General features: G+C 31.3%; 1 protein-coding gene across 3 annotated transcripts in view; it reads left to right on the top strand.

Moving 5' to 3' along the window:
* The window catches only part of LOC103569605 (TOX high mobility group box family member 3), a 385,809-nt gene that overhangs the window by 87,842 nt on the left and 279,376 nt on the right, over positions 1 to 18,591 (top strand). The window lies entirely within an intron of this gene.

Raw genomic sequence — 18,591 nt, 5'->3', positions numbered from 1 at the left:
TGCCATATCTGGATAGTATATATATAATTTATAAGTACAGTATAATAAACTTGATATATACTTTCATATTATATATGAAAGAATTATACGTTTAAATATATGGTTCGCGGTATATTGGAATTATATTTTTCCAATACATTAAAACTTATATTTTTCGCAACATATTAAATATTTTATTTTTTCAATTTCTACACAATTCCACGAAGAAAAAGTCAAGTAATTTTTTTTTTCTTTTCATTAACCTTACATTTACTGAATAACTAACGCAATAATCTAAGAAAAGTAAAAAAAGTGCCATATATTTTACAATATACTGGAAACCATATATTTTGCAATATACTGGAAAACATATATAAAAAATACAAAAAATACTGTATATTAATTAATATACTACTTTCAATATAATATATCAATATAAAAAAAAATATATTAAAATATATATGTAAAACATACATAAAAAAGTCATATATTGATAAATATATTGGTAATATATTCTAGCAATATATTTTATTCAATATATTATCATATATTAATACGGCAAAAATATTAATATTATTTTATATATTGCACAATATATCACATTATAATATTCATATATTTAATCATACATGTTTTCCCATATAAAGCTTTTTCATGCGGGATATAGTACCAGTGGCTACGAAAACTCGTTCACAGAAATAATATTTAATACTTGTAACGTTATAACTCAGGCTACGATGCATTTTTCTCTCAGTGATAATATTCATGACCACTTTCAACCTACACGGAGAGAAATTTATGGTAATAATTACAATCAATTATGGGAATAGTTCCCATAATGCATGATATCTTGGTTTTTTGAAATGTCGATTATAGGAACGGCAGTCATACCCGTTATAGCAATCATTCCTATAAATATAGGTATAATTCCTATAGGATATCGGAATAACCCAAGTCGAAATATAAGATCCGTTTCAACCGTAGAAGTTTCCAAACCCTTTGAAGTTCGATTTTCCGCCTTAGAATACGCCTGTTTTGACCGTAAAAGACGGTCTGGATAGAAAGTACGGTTAAAATAGGCTTTCTGAGATCTGTTTTGATCGTAAATGTTATCCGAATTGTTATTATTTTTACAACATTTTTTACAACGAAACCAGACGTAGAATAATGATAATCATAGTAAGGATAATAATAATGAGCATGCAAATAGTCTTTGAAATCTATGGACGCGGGTTCGAGTCTCACTTTGAGTCACTTATTTTTTTAAAATAATAATAATAATAATAATAATAATAATAATAATAATAATAATAATAATAATAATAATAAATAAATAATTATTTTTAATATATTAAAATAATCATGAAATATTATATTAATAATAGAACAATTATAATTATTACTAATATTGATAATATTATTGTATAAAATTCTTCCCAATTCGATAATTATGATAATGCCTGTGGATACTATCTATTCTCAATACTAAAAACTAAAAAAGTTGAAAAATCCATAAGTGTACACCTCAATCGCTCATTTTATTTTTAATTATTACCTTTATTTAATATCATTATTTTTTTTTTAATTATGAATTTTTCTATTCACCTTTTATATTATTAATTTTTTTTTGCATATTTCAAGCTCAAAAGCGCTTAGGGTGCTCTATTGTCGCTCAATTTTTTTATTTTTTTTTCTAAATATCCCGCGTTTTTGTCTAAGATCTCCTCTCTCTTAAATATTCGACCCAATGGACTGTCATTTGTAGAGGCGTGGCTTACGACTCGGTTATATGAGCTTACTAAAATTATCGCTTGCATATCGGTTGCGTAGCGTTGCGGTTAGTGCATAAGACTAGCAAGCGTTAGATGATAGGTTGGAATCCCGGGAGTTGCGATTTTTCGTCGATTATTTCTTTCTATGGTAATCTTAATTTAATTAATAACGTGAGTGCACTAAATCATAGAATCTAATAGATATCCTGCCTCTTTCAAATCCTACCTTCAGAAGTTCCTCGAACTTCAGAATAAAAAGATTTCTACGTTAGATTTTTTTTGTATCTGAATCAAATCTCATTATTTCATTATGTATTTATAATTTTATAATAATTATGATTTCATAATTAAAACAGTGCTGTCGCTTCTAACGTGTTGACGTGTTTTTAGTTTCTTTATTTTTTTTATAATAAATAATTACTATTTTTATTGCTATTATTATTAATAGTAATATTATTATTAAAAAAAAAAAAAAAATAATGGGCCTGAGTGGAATTCGAGCCCGCGCTCTCCGAACTGAAATAATATTAACATTATTATTGTTATTATTATATTTAATATTACGATTATTCAACGTCTGGTTTCATAGTAAACTCGGTATAGTGGGACAAAACTCCTCGAATTACTGCTAAATCAGACGTACGGTGATACAGTACCCAATAGCACAAGGTCTGTTTTGACCGTAAATTTTTCTGGAATTAAGTCGAGAAAAATTTACGGACAAAACAGACCTTAGATTTTGACTCGGGAATGCCTGTGGAATTATGGTAATCGTTACTTTGTCATTATAGTAATTGTTCCGGTAATAGTATGGTAATTATTACCATAATGTATGGTAACCACTACCATAATATATGGTTATTATTACCATTGTCTTATGGTAATAATTTCTATACATTATGGGAATGATTACAATAATATATGGGAATGGTTACCATAATATACAGGGTACATTCTCATGTGCACTTAGGAACCGTTACAATGTGGTTATAGGATTTGTTTCTTTTTTCTTACGGGAACTATTCCTATGGGTATGGTAATCATTACAATTCTATTGCTATGCGATATGGGAACTGTTACTATAATGATGGAAATTGTTCCCATAGTTATGGAAACTTTTTCTGGAAGTATGAGTCTGTATCCCATAATTCCAAGAAGTTGTAACTATAATAGTATGGGGTGATATATCATAAACATAGTAGGAACCGTTACTATAAATTTCTCTCTGTATATATCTAAATATCATTTTTTTTTTTATATTCCACTTGAGTGAAATCATATACCAATTATAGAATACAAGCTAAAAATATATTTTTTAAAATATTCTCAAGTATAAAATTCTATTATGACTAAAATCTGATTTCTTATTTTCACAAAATAATTAAAATGAAACTAAGCAAGTAAACGGCTTATAAAATAACTAAACATAAAAATAATAATTTTGTTTTCATTAAAACATCAATGATTTTTTAAAAAATATTAACTCATGTGTTGTGTGATGTAATACAGTTTTAATACCCAATTTCGCGTGTAATGCCCCGCAGATAAGTGGACTGTTAGGTGATTTAAGGTGTGGGTGACGTAAGGTGCACTGCACGCGACTACTGACTCTTATTCACTACATAAAGCACTACATATATTTATAGTATTTATTTAATGATATAAATGTATAATATACATAAACGTTTCGGGTTACGTTCTTTTCTTAGGTTTGCATTCAGTATACCTTCTACGCGGTTTTTTATATACTGAAGAGAATTGTATATATTTACAATATATATTTTTCTCAACAGCCAAGATACTACAGCGTTCCAGCTGACGTCCAGCTGTTGACCTCTACTATTACCTCTATTAAAGTGTAAACTTAAACGACGTAAAGAAATCTATGTAATATATCTTTGTTTATAATTATATTTTAAACGTTTATTTTTATTTATATTTATATTTTTTTAACGTATAGTGGAGACCAGGGTACGACGGCGCACTTAAGCCGGTAATTATTTTTTATGGCTTTCAATCTACAGGTCAACTTAATTTAGTCCTTTCTTAAGCAAATCCATTAAGGTTTTACCAAAACTCAAAAAAAAAAAAATTTCTGGGGCAAGACAGCCTCCTTCAGAAAAAAGCTTAAAATTTTTTTTTTTTTTTTTTTTTATTGAAAACAAGATTTTAAGCATAAATATACTATTTCCGTACCTTTATCATCTTTCGGCTACGCCTCGGACGTTAAAATTACGCCCGTTTCGAACTTTCCCGCCACGAACCTTAAGCTTATAAAAGTATCACAATTTTAAACGAGTTAGAATACCCCTAGTTTTCCGGGATTCCTGCCTTTCAACATAACGTATTGAACAAAATTTTTTGTAATATCAACGGCAGAAGTTAGATTCGAAAGAAAAAATATCTTAAAATTTTTATTATTAAAAATTCAATTTAATAAAATAAGGATCGGGGTGTTTATATGAATTGACTACTAGAGTTTATCTGATTTACATACATTTAGCGAGCGATTTTAAAAGTAAAATAAATTCTTATAAACTTTAGCATTTGTAAATGGACGAATGGGAATGTCGAACCACATAGAGAGTGAGAAGTGACATCCAAACGTGTGCGAGGAAAAGTACCTAACCTATAGTTGATCGGGAATCACATACTTTACCCACGCAAAGTATAGCTCGAAAATCCAACTTTTGCAGTTGGTATTACAAAAAATAGTATACACTACATGGACAGAAAGTTAGAGATTCCTGCACTGTGCGTTATGATGCCTGAGGCGAAGCTGTAATTTCCACACTGATAGAAGGATTTCTTAGTATTAAAAAAGATTTGTTAATATTTAACAAATTATTTCTTAACGGAGCTTTATTTAAGAAATATTTATTAATATTTAACAAATCATTTCTTAAACATCATTTTTTTGTATATAATAAATATTTCTTAGTATCTAATAAACGATTTGTTAATATTTAATAAACGATTTCTTTCCATTTAAAAAATGATTTATTAGTATTTAATGAATCACTTTTTACCATTTAATGGATCACTTTTTAATAATTAATAAATGAATATTTTATATTTAATATATTTTTTATTATTTGAACAAATTTTTTTTTTTATATTTAAGAAATTATCTATAAACTTATTTATTAAAATTTAATTCATAAAATCACACAGTTCAAGAATATATATCTATATATGTTTTTGCATGCAGCTACACACATTCATTAATATTTATATTTATAAACAAAAATAACTAAAACAACCATCGTATAAAATTTTCTGTTCTTTTAATTTCAAAATACAATTTCATAATAATTAACACTATAACTAGAATGAACAAATTAAAATTTCTTATATTAAACTACGCTGAGAAATAACATAAAATCCGTTTGATAATACATGTGTTTTTAATGGTTTTATATTTGATTAAAATTGAACTGAATAAAATTAACAAGGCTTCCATATTTTCATATTTATAATATGGATGACAATTTACAAAACACTTGTGATATAAATATTATTTATATATATGAGAGCTTCAGTTGTAGGTTACGTTTAACCAACAATGCAAGCTAGAACGGAGTAAACAATATGGCGTCGCAATCACACACACATTTAGCTCTTTTAATACGTGTACACCACTACAGGCTCGTGTGTAGCCCTCTACCGACAAATTCGTCTAAGAAATATTTATTAAATATTAACAAGCCTTTTTTGGTGCTAACAAATATTTCTTTTATGTTAATAAGGCTTTGTTAGCATTAAAAATATTTCTTAATAATAAAGAAGTTACTTATTTCATTATAATAAATATTGTTAATAATTACTAAATATTTGTTAAATCCAAAAAAGTCAGTTGAGAAAAACTTAATAAATCAATTTATTACTCCTAAACAAATCCTTCTATCAGTGCAACTTACTACCCTTCTACACGGAAAGAAAATTATGGGGATGGTTCCCATAATTTTTTGAAATTCGTTTCTATACTAGTATAGGAATTACGACCATAAATTATGGGAGCAGTTCCTATAATTATAGGAATAGTTCCTATAATTATGGGAATGCTACCCATATCATTATAGGAATGGTTCCTATAATTTATAGAAAGACTTCCTATAATATTATGGGAATCATTCCCATAATATATAGAAACTATTCCTATAAATTATAGGATCGAATCCCATAAATTATAAGAACCATTCCTATAACATTATAGGAATGGTTCCCATAATGCAATTGGAATATTTTCTATACCATTATGGGAATCATTCCAATAATAATATGGGAATGGTTTCCATACTATCATGAAAATATTAATTTGAAGAAAAGTGTGGAAATCACTTCTACAATACTCAGAAATATTATTAAACATAAAAACAAATATTCAAACATTGAGAAAAAAATCGTATTTGGCAAAAAACATCAAAATTTTTAACAGAAATTTTTGTCAGAGCAGAACATTCAAAAAAATTCAAATTTTGAGAATAAAAATTTAAATTTCGATGAAACTCTAATTTTGAAAAAATTTCTACACTATCTTGCAAAAAAAAATTTTTATGATATTATAGGGATGGTTCCCATAATTTATATAGGAACCATCCCTATAATGGTATAGCTACAGTTCCTATACCATTATGGAAACTATTCCCATAATGCATAGGAACACTTCCCATAATTTTCTTTCCGTTAAGTGTAATATACTATATTAGATATTCAATTTTTACTATTGGTCTCTAGTGGAGTTTGAAAAAAAAAAAATTGTATTAGAATATCAGTAAAACCAAATCAAGCAGTCATTTGTTATTTTCAAGACCTCTGTCTAATGTAATAATTAATTTGATATTGAAAATAATGTAAACAGTTAAACTGGCAAGTTGTATTTTTGTTTTAATTAATTATTACCATTAATGTTTGATAATTATCAAATTAATCAACTTGCAATCTGTCTGATAAGTAATATTTATAATAAATGAAACGAAATGTGATTTTTTTCTACAGAAGATTTATAGTCTACCGTACTAAAATAAATGACGAAGATTTATCTAATTATGGTTGTCATGTTGTCTTTGATGATACGTTCGACCGCATCTCCTGCAACTGTAAAAGGGAAGCAGGCGATTGATGCTTGCTTCAAAGTTTGATACACGAACAGTCCAAGATGAGACGTTCAATTAAAGTAAATTAGCATTATTTTCACGTCACTTATAGTGATGTACTTCAATTTTTTTACCTTTGTACCAAAACAAGGCGGAAGTTTTATTTATTCACCTGCAATTAACTATCATAAGCAGTCGTTCTTATTTACATCTATATATATATATATATATATATATATATATATATATATATATATATATATATATATTAGGGTGTTTCAAAAAAAGACAATTTTGTTTTCTTGTGATGGTATCCAAAAATTGACAGTATATATAAAAATAAAAATTTTGGTACCAATCCGAGCTCTTAATAATAATATTACGGTCTGCCTCAATCTATTTTTCTATTTTCCATTTAAATAACACGAAGAAAAAAATTTTTTTTTCTAGAATTTTCTAGATCACAAACGAACAAAAGGATTCTTATGTACGATAAATATTTTTGTAGGAAATTGAACACTCTACAAAAAAAGTCTCATATCATTTTTTGATAAATCCAACTGTTCAAAAGTTATCTGAGCTTAAAGTCAAATTTATAGTAAATTTTGAGATATTTTTACTTTTCCGGCGAAACTATGAGTCGTATCACAAAATATCACGGAACTTTTTTGTAGGTAAATTCATTCTGCACAAGTTATTATGAATAAAGTTTTTAAAAATTCTGCATTGTTTTCTAGTTATTTTCATTTCAATGTCAAGCTCTTAGAATCAATCAAAAAACTATTTATTTACGAGCTTGAGATTGAAATAAAAATAACTAGAAAACAATGCGGCATTTTTAAAAACTTTAGTCATGATAACTTGTGCAGAATAAATTTACCTACAAAAAAGTTCTGTGATATTTTGTGATACGACTCATAGTTTCGCCGGAAAAGTAAAAATATCTCAAAATTTACTATAAATTTGACTTTAAGCTCAGATAACTTTTGAACAGTTGGATTTATTAAAAAATGATATGAGACTTTTTTTGTAGAGTGTTCAATTTCCTACAAAAATATTTATCGTACATAAAAATCTGTTTGTTCGTTTGTGAGCTAGAAAATTCTAAAAGAATAAAAAATTTTTTTCTTTGTGTTATTTAAATGGAAAATAGAAAAATGGATTGAGGCCGACCTTAATGTTATTATTAAAAGCTCGGATTGGTACCAAAATTTTTATTTTCAGATATACTTTCAATTTTTGGATACCATAAAAAAATTGTTTAAAATTGTCTTTTTCTGCAACACCCTAATATATATATATATATGTAGCGACTACGTCACTACTTATATTATTTGATATTCATAATTTCGGATAGTCCATCAATCATCGATGGTCATCGATCGCCGGATATTTTCCCCCACACGGATACGATATTCGATAGCAATAATACACACAAGTACACGGTACAGTATTCGCGTTCAATTAGAGAGTTACACGGCAACTAGCTAACACGTATTTAATGCGACCAGCATTATTTTGTATCATATAATTAATTAAATAAAACTAATTATTTATTATTTTGTTAACACTAATAATTGGAGTCAGATAATTTATTTATCGTAGTGATTAAGTTTCATGAACCTCATCCCAGTCACTACATTGGTGACTGCCCGACGTGATTTCAAGAGGACGCCATTTCGTGTCCACGTTCCACGTTGAAAATAACACGTTGAGTGTATACAACACCCCTTCTACGCTGATAGCTAATCGCGACATATTAATTCCGCAAGTTCTTTGCAACAGTGAAGTGTGTGAATTAAGTGTTGCGCAAGCCTTTTATTACGGCTGGTGCATTGCGGGGAATTTTGTACATATGCCGCACTAGTTTATAATTTAAGGGACACCATCGGGGTGCAAATTAAATTGTGATAAAAGTGATCAGTGAATTCCTGTGCAAAATACAGTGAATTAAAATTATCGTTCACGTTCAATTTTCGCCCATTGATAATTTTCGTGCGACTCGAAGCGTCTTGAACATTCCTAAACAGTGAATCAGCTTCTACGGACACTAATCCGCTTACAGTGATATCATTATTATTATTACGTTTCGTGTTAGTGTTCCTCAGACATTTACGATGTCGAATCCAGACGACAAGAAAAACGATGTCTTTGTGGATGCCAAGTCAGTGATCCTCAACTTTCTCAAGGCACCTCACTTCAACCCGAAGCGTGTGAGTTTATGGTTCGCGCAGCTCGAAGCTCAGTTCGCGATTGACGGCGTAGAAACTGAGAAACAGGAATTCAACCACGCGGTTTCTCTTATCGACACTGAGTATGCATGTGAGGTTGAGACCCTCATCATCAACCCACCAACTACGACGCCATACGCTGAGTTGAAAGCCACGCTCATCACATGTTTCTCAAAGTCAGAAGAAGCTAAACTGCGTCAGCTTCTAGATGGCGAAGCGATCGGTTACCGATCACCTTCGCAGTTCCTACGCCATCTTAAATCGCTCGCGCCGAGCATTTCTGCCGGAGCCCTGAAAGCAAGATGGCTGGTAAACTTGCCTAAAAAGAGACAAGAGCTTCTAGCTATCTCTCCAACCACAGTACCATTGATGAGTTAGCCAAAACAGCTGACAAGCTACACGAGACGTTTTCGGTGACCCACACCGCTGCCGTAGCTTCATCATCATCTTCGCAGGAGACGATGGCGCTGCGAAAACAAGTGAGCGAACTATCTCGTCAGGTAGCAACACTGACGACAGCTTTCAACCAGAACCGCGGCAGATCACCCAAACGTGGACAAAATAATCGATCTCGAAGTAAATCGAAGCCACGCAAGCTTGGCAAAACAGGCATCTGTTATGACCACACCAAGTTTGATAAAACTGCGTACAAATGTACGCCAGGCTGCAAGTTTTCGGGAAACGTGAACGAGAGTCACTAGCGGTGGAAAGCGATTTTCTCGCTTATTCAAACCGCCCTTTCGTCGTCGATCTAAGCACGAATAAATACCTCGTGGATTCTGGTTCAGATCTTTCTGTTTATCCATACAGACAGATGAAACGCAAGCTTACACCAGTAAGATGCCAACTACACGCAGCAAACGGCTTGCTGATTGAAACATACGGATGTATCACTCTGTTACTAAACCTCAGTTTACGTCGAGAATTTACGTGGAGATGTACCGTCGCTAACAACACGAAACCAATTATTGGTGCCGATTTTCTAAGTCATTTTACTTGTTAATTGACCTCAAACACCATCAATTATGTGACAGCTCCACTGGTCTCCAAACATGCGTAGATTCAATACGCTTGGATGCAAAATGCATCAAATTAATTGAAGGTGATACAGTTTACCATAAACTGTTATCAAACTACCCGGCTATAACTCGACCTGAAGGAATAACTTCAGTAAAGAAGCATTCCACAGTACATCATATTAAGACGACATCGAGACCTCCAGTTTCGTGTAAAGCGCACCGTCTTGTGCCCAATAAATTGAAAATTGCTCAAGAGGAATTTCGCAAGATGGTTCAACTGCGACGCTGCACGGTAAAAAGATATTTTCAGTGCTAGATTTGGTTAGCCTTCAACCAAATTCCCGTCACCAAAGAAGACATCGAGAAGACAACCATCATCACTCCTTTTGGCTTGTTTGAATTCCCATACATGACGTTTGGACTTCGAAATGCCACACAAACTTTCCAAAGTTTCATCGATGAGGCCACACGAGACCTATCGTTTGTCTTCCCATAAAAATTTCATTTTAGCGCTTACAAGACTACGGATTTGTCATCAATGCAGCCAAATCGGTGTTGGGCCAGCATGAGATAAAATTTTTAGGTCATTACATCAGCGACAAAGGTATCAAGCCGTTGCCCGACAGGGTAGACGCAATTATTAACCTAAAATTTCCTAGTACGATTTCTGTATTACATGGTTTTCTAGGTACCATAAATTTATACAAGAAATTTATCAGAAATGCTGCAGAAATCTTTGCACCGCTGAATAAACTGCTCGAAGGGCCAAAAGTCAAAGGATCAACGCTGATCATCGAGACTGAATCAAACGCTGTCATTGGTGCAATTCTGCAACAACTAGTTAACGGAGAATGGCAACCACTTGCTTTTTTCAGCAGAAAACTACAGCCATCTATTCAAAAATTATCGACGTACGATCGTGAAGTTCACGCCATATATGAAGCTGTCAGACACTTCTGGCAATTTTGTCGCCTAGACTTTATTGGCCAATTCACGAGTGGTTTTAGACACATTTCTGGACATGAGAACATCGTTGCAGACACGCTGTCACGCGTTGAAGCTATTTTGACGCCGATTACCACGCACAAGCTGGTAAACGCCCAGAAGAACGATCCTGAATTACGAGATCTTCTTGGCAACGCAGCGACGCCACTACAGTGGCAACAAATCATCTTCAACGACCATCCGACCACAGTTTATTGTGAGGTTTCATCAGGTAAACCACGTCCATACGTTCCTCGTCAATTTCGAAAGAAAGTTTTCGATACGCTGCATTCTCTGGCACACCCGGGCACCAGAGCATCTCAGAAGCTGGTGAGCAAACGCTACGTTTGGCCATCAATCCAGAAAGATTGTCGAGAATGGGCCAAAGCTTGCATAAATTGTCAGCGTAACACATTTGGTGACGACGCCGTATCATCCTCAATCTAATAGACTGGTGGAACACCTACACCGACAACTCAAGGCCGCACTGCTGTGTCACGACAATACTTGGTATGACGCGCTACCAGTTGTCTTATTTGGTCTACGAGCTGCCTGGAAAGAGGACATACAAGCTACCCCAGCTGAGTTTGTATACGGTGTACCGATTCGTCTACCAGGTGAACTACTAGTTCCGTCAAATAAACACGCAAATGCGGAAAGCGTTTTACGTAATTTAAAAGCATATTTTAATAACTTAGCACCGGCCGAAACCTCGCGTCATGGAGAGCGTTCTGTTTTCTGTTTCAGAGACCTCAACACTTGTTCCCACGTACTGGTGCGAGTTGGACAGATTGGACCGTCATTCTCAGCTCCGTATGAGGGTCCATATGAAGTCGTCACGCGACACGACAAATATTTTATTGTGAACTACAAACGCACAAATACTGCGATTTCCATTGACAGACTCGAACCTGTCTATTTCGTGACCGACGACGCATAAAATTATTTTTTTTATAATTTAAACTCGTTTAAATTCATTTTTCTTTCTGTTTATTATTTATTGTATTCTCTCTAGTTAGTACTTTCTTCACAACGTAGCAAACATGCTCAATTTTTTTTAAATTTTTGTTTTGCATTGTAAATATTTCTTATTATTTTTTATTTGTAAATAAGCATCATATTTTTATTTTAAGAGGGGAAGTACTGTAGCGATTACGTCACTACTTATATTATTTGATATTCATAATTTCGAATAAGTCCGTCGATCATCGATGGTCATCGATTGATGAATATTTTCCCCCACGCGGATACGATATTTGGTAGCAACAGTACACACAAGTACAGGGTACAGTACTCGCGTACAATTAGAGAGTTACACGGCAACTAGCTAACACGTATATAATGCGACCAGCATTATTTTGTATTATATAATTAATTAAATAACACTAATTATTTATTATTTTGTTAACACTAATAATTGGAGTCAGATAATTTATTTATCATAGTGATTAAGTTCCATGAACCTCATTTCAGTCACTACATATATATATATATATATATATATATATTAGACTGGGCCAAAAAAACAACAATTTTTTTTTTTTTACGATACTGTGAAAATATTAATCATGATTACCAAAAAAAATAATCGATCAAGTTTGTGCCCTTAATATTAATTTTAAGAGGTGTATCATCACAATTTTTTATTTTCTTTTCATGAGCGGGTTTTAGTCATATAACTCCCAAACAATCAAGATAAACAAAATTGACTCGAATTAATTTATTGTAAGAACCGTTTCCTTATATTCATGACTTGAACATTGGTAGGATTTTACAATTTGATTGTTCAATTTCGAAATTTTGTAATTAATGCAAAAATCAGTTTCCGAAAAAAAAAACCGATGAATGTTCTCGAAGGAAATTAAATGCTTTACAAAAAATACATCATAGCAATTTTCGCTAAAGTCACTCCTTCGGAAGTTATTCGAAGTTGAAGTTAAGTAAAAACGACTTCAATACCTTGAATAACTTTTGAAGGAATGACTTTAGCAAAAATTGCTAAGAGACATTCTTTATAGAGCATTTAATTTCCTTCGAGAACATCCATCGGTTTTTTTTCGGAAACTGAATAATTTTGCATTAATTATAAAATTTCAAAGTTGAAAAATCAAATTGTAAAATCCTACCAATGTTCAAGTCATGAATATAAGGAAACGGTTCTTACAATAAATTAATTCGAGTCAATTTTGTTTATCTTGATTGTTTGGGAGTTATATGACTAAAACCCGCTCATGAAAAGAAAATAAAAAATTGTGATGATACACCTCTTAAAATTAATATTAAGGGCACAAACTTGAACGATTATTTTTTTTGGTAATCATGATTAATATTTTCACAGTATCGTAAAAGAAAAAAATTGTTGTTTTTTTGGCCCAGTCTAATATGTGTATGTATACGTTTATTTTTTCAATTTTATTATTTTTAATATATAAATTCAGTATTCTTTTGAGTCATTTGGCTTCTTTTGCTATGCTTCAATATCTAAAGAGTTATGATGCCATATGGCTTCAGGTATTTAGTCGAGTTGGGTTTTTACTAAGATCTTTGATTTTTAATACCACCAAAGTTTTTACATTTTATTGTAAAAAATACTTGCACTATTTCATCAACTGTTATTTTACATGTATTTAATTATCTCTGGCAGTATTTTTAATAAATGTTATATTCTTTATTTTTATTAGGATATTTATGGAAATGAGGATACAATTAATTTTAATTATCATTTAATTAAATGTTAATTATTTCCGTTACATGAGGTATCATTATATGTGATGAGTTGCTACATACATACACATGTACACATATATTTAGTGGCACAGGTGGAATTATTTTCTTTAATAAATTAAATCTTGAGAAATTTGCTGTATTTCTTTCTCTTAATATATATATATATATATATATATATATATATATATATATATATATATATATATATATATATACATACAATATACATGTATTATTTTCATACATGTATATTTTTTTGATGAATTTATTCCATATAAATCAGTAAAAAGTTATTTTCAGTAAGCTAGACGAAGTATGTTCGGAGATTATATCTCTAATGGAGGTGGTTTAAATGAAGTGATTTAATTGATGTGCAATAGTAGTGGTTATGTATATATATATATATATATATATATATATATATATATATATATATATATATATATATATATATATATATATATATATATATATATATATATATATATATATATAAATCGATGAGTTTTAGGCTCAGACGAAAATCCGTAATATAATCATTTTGATAATGCAGCTAATATCCGGTAATACGTAATTCATGATGAAGGGATTGTCGATGAGGTCAAAATGGCAGTATACGACGACTACATTCTCGTAATTATAACTTATTATATATGTATACATATACATTCACTGCGGGTCATCTTACATAACGATGAACATTTATGCAAATCGTTTATGTCGTGCTTCTGATGTTTTTATCTTCCCGCTAAGAAAATCAACGATTTTCAAAAATTTCGGGAAGTTATTGTTTTCACCCCGATTTTCGAAAATCGAGTTTCCATTAGATATCGACGTTTTGAGGTCCTAGGAAGCTATTCTGACTATTTTCAAAATGATGTCCGAGTGTGTGTGTGTGTGTGTGTGTGTGTGTGTGTGTGTGTGTGTGTGTGTGTGTGTGTGTGTGTGTGTGTGTGTGTGTGTGTGTGTGTATGTAAACTCTTTGTAACTTTTGAACTAATGAATCGATTTGGATGGTTGAGGTGGCAATCGAAAGAGCTTGTTGGCCATCAACTTTTCTAAAAATTTCAGATCATTCGATCGAATAGACTCGAGAATATTTGCGAATTACAAAAAAAAAAATTTTTTTTTAGTTTTTTATTGATTTCTCAAAAACGACTTATACGATCGACTTCAAAATCTAATCAGCTCTAGAATTCAATAAATCGCGCCGATTTTCACGTCAACTATCAAAATCGATTGATTAGTTCAAAAGATATCGGCGTTGAAAAGTTAAAAAAATAACATTTTATGTTATTTTTTCCGGATAAATCATAATATAACGTACTAAAATGTGCCTGATATCATACCAACTCATCTTTTTTATGGTTTCTTTTGATCATATAATGTCATCGAACTTGGTTTTTAGTTTAAATCATATTATCAACAAAAAAATCGATAAAACGTGGTTTTTAATATTTTTATCGGATATTTCATATTTTATTGTTTCTTACATGAGTCAAAACTTCTTTAAATACTGATTTTGATCCCTGACATCGATTTCTGCCTCAATACACTTATTTTACTGAACATAATCAGGAACTAAATTTTAAAAACCGCTTCATTGATGATTTTCGATTCTTAAATTTTCAAACTTCAGCATAACAGGTAACTTGTTAGAGCTTGAAAAGATCGTAAAAAAACAATTGCATGTGATAGCATTTTCGAGCTCGAAAATATATCTACACTAATATTTTCGAGCTCTTTGAGGTCGAAAACAGCGGGAAGTTTTGGGGCTAGCCTGCAGGGTCAACCGACGCCCAGATTTTTTTTTTAGTTTTTCATTGATTTTTCAGAAACGACTTATACGATCAATTTCAAAATCCAATCAGCTCTAGAACAAAACAAAACGCGTCGATTGCCGCCTTAGCCATCTCAATCGGATAATTCGTTCGAGAGTTATCGCGGGAGAAAGAAACGGTGAAAAACAGTTTTTTGCGAATATCTTTGAAACAACTCTACAAAATAATTCCGAAATCTATTAAGCTTTAGAATCTATTAAAACGCGTCAATTGCCACCTCAAACATCAAAATTGGATAATTTGTTCGAGAGACATCGTGGGAGAAAGAAATGCTGAAAATGGTTTTTTTCGAAAATAATGGTATACAAAAGTATTTTCGAGCTCGAAGAGCTCGAAAATGTATTTATAGCGATGTTTTCGAGCTTAAGGAACTCGAACATAGCGGGAAGTTTTGGGGCTGGCCCGCAGGGTCAATCGATAGACGAATTCTTATTTTTACCCTTGCCCTGGTAGGAAGGGACCACTGGACAAGGCTCGGACCAGGCATTGGCCAGTCGTCATGCCAGAGTTCCGAGCCTTGGCTAAACATCGGGCCAAGGATTGGCCCAGGCCTAGGGTGATAACTATGTCGCCAAGCTTCGGCAAACAAAAAAACCAGGCTTGAGCCAAGCCTTAGGAAACGAAAAATCGAGCCTTCGCCAAGGCTTGGGAAACAAAAAATCAAGCCTCGCCCAAACCTCGGGAAGCAAAAAATCTGAAGCTCGCCCAATGCTCGATCTAAAATATTATTATTTAAATTAATAAATATAATTAAAAAAAAGTTGGATCACATTTTTACCGGCATTACATCGGAGTGTAATTAACTAATTTCTGAATTAATGGTAAATAACGAATAAACTTATTTGAGCGCTACCGGGGTTCGAACTGAGATCCTTCTGTTTACTAGGCCGGGACGGTTTCCACTATCCTAAATCTGATGTCCAGATAATCATGATTTTTTTGCTTGTTAAATTATTTAAATACAATTTAATTCAAAAATATTAGATCGTAAAGATGAGGTGACATGTAGTTTTCTTTGATAAACTTAAAATTGTCTGTTAAGTAATGGAATATATTTATTAATTTGTAATTTCATGATTTGATATAAATGAATGAATTAAGAGTAAGATCAAGTAGCATTATTAGGAAAGGGGGGGCGAAAGGGGGTAGAGTAGGCAAAACGGAGTACTCCTAAAATATTTAAAGAAAATTTTTTTTTTTTTTATCTAATTGCTATAAATCCGATATATTTGCGCATTTTTAGCCCTACACATGACACTTGGGGCAAAATGGACCATCTGGAAATTCTGAAAAAATGATTCATATTTTAATCATCAAATTGAAAAAAATTTAATGTATTTATCCATTTTTCGGCTGATTCTCTATACCTGCGGCAAATTCAGCCACCAAAAATATTCGAGAATAATATTGTATTTATTAATTGACAATATTTCTGTAATCTGTAATCTAAATGTAAACAATCTGTAATCTAAAAAATAAAAAACTACGTTTTTTGGGTTCGAAATAATGGCAAATAAAAAGTATAGAATTATTATTTTTTTTATTGAATAACAATTAGTAATTAAGCTAATCGAAGGGAAACGATTTATTAAGCCAATGATGTGAAATGTTATTTTACTTCATGTATATTACATATAAAAAATTTGAATTTAATGAAATTTGATCAACTTTCGGAAATTTTTTTTTTCAACTTTTTTAAAGGGTACCTCATTTTGCCTGCCAAAAATAAAAATTTCATGTTTACTAAAGTTTTGCACATAGCAATAACTAATCAAATGGACATTATTGATATTAATCGTATACTCGGTAGACAGTTATGCCCAGGTCTTCTTTATATATATATATATATATATATATATATATATATATATATATATATATATGTACAGTTGATAATTTGAATATTAACTAAAAATTTAACCCAGGCTGAGGCATTGGCCAATGGTCAGTTGCCAAGGCTCGATTTAACAAAAATTAAACTATCGGGCCTGGCCCTGGCCGAGGCTCGGACCAATGGTCACTACCCAAGGCTCGGCTTAATTTAATGAAACCAATGGACCAAGCCTCGGCCTAGACTTGGGCCAATGGTTAGCTGCCAAGGCTTGGCTAAACGTAATCAAACCATCGGGCAAAGCCCTAGCCGAGGCTTAGGCCAATGGTCAGCTGCCGAAGCTTGGCAAGTGACAACAGGGCCAAGGCTCGGCCTATAGTCATCCTTGGCGATTTTTACCTGGGAAATAGTTCAAATGTTAAATTGAATAAAGTAATAAATTTGACCTTTGAAACGTATAAATTTCAATCTTGAGAAAAATTAAATCATATTAAAATTGTGTAATAAAAATATATGACCTACCTTTATTATTTGTTTTTTTTTTTTTTTTTTTTTTTTTTTAATTTTAAAACGATGAAAATAACTTTCATGAATAAATTTTCTTTTTTTATGACGTTGTTGCGATTGTCACGTTCTCGTCGCGAAACATTTAAACGATGTTTTTATACATTATTTTAATTTATAAGTTAATATTGTGGATTAATCTTTATCTTTTGTAACGAACTATGTAACCGAGTTACAATACGTCATAATTCAAATAAACTCATATACTTAATAAATCATAAATTACAGTTTAATAAGGTGAATATTATTACATGTCAGTAAATTAATTTTGATTCTTAACATATGTTATTATATACTTAATTTTGCAGCAGTTATTAAATGACATTGAAAATATGAGTAGTATACGATAATTCATTGTGTATCAGGTGTTACTAACTAGTTCAACTAAATTGCCTATTGTATATATTATATTTAATACTTTTGGTAAAGCCTACACGGATAAGATATTGCAGTTCTAGTCCAACTATCATGCAAATCGCTAAGAGAAACCGCAGGTGTATTCCAAAATTCTTATTAATTTTTCCACATGCCAGTCTCGATTTATCTT

This window comes from Microplitis demolitor, chromosome 3 (genome assembly GCF_026212275.2).
Source record: "Microplitis demolitor isolate Queensland-Clemson2020A chromosome 3, iyMicDemo2.1a, whole genome shotgun sequence".
Lineage (NCBI taxonomy): Eukaryota > Metazoa > Arthropoda > Insecta > Hymenoptera > Braconidae > Microplitis > Microplitis demolitor.
The sequence above is the reverse complement of the archived record's forward strand: the minus strand, read 5'-3'. Positions and strand labels throughout refer to the sequence as shown.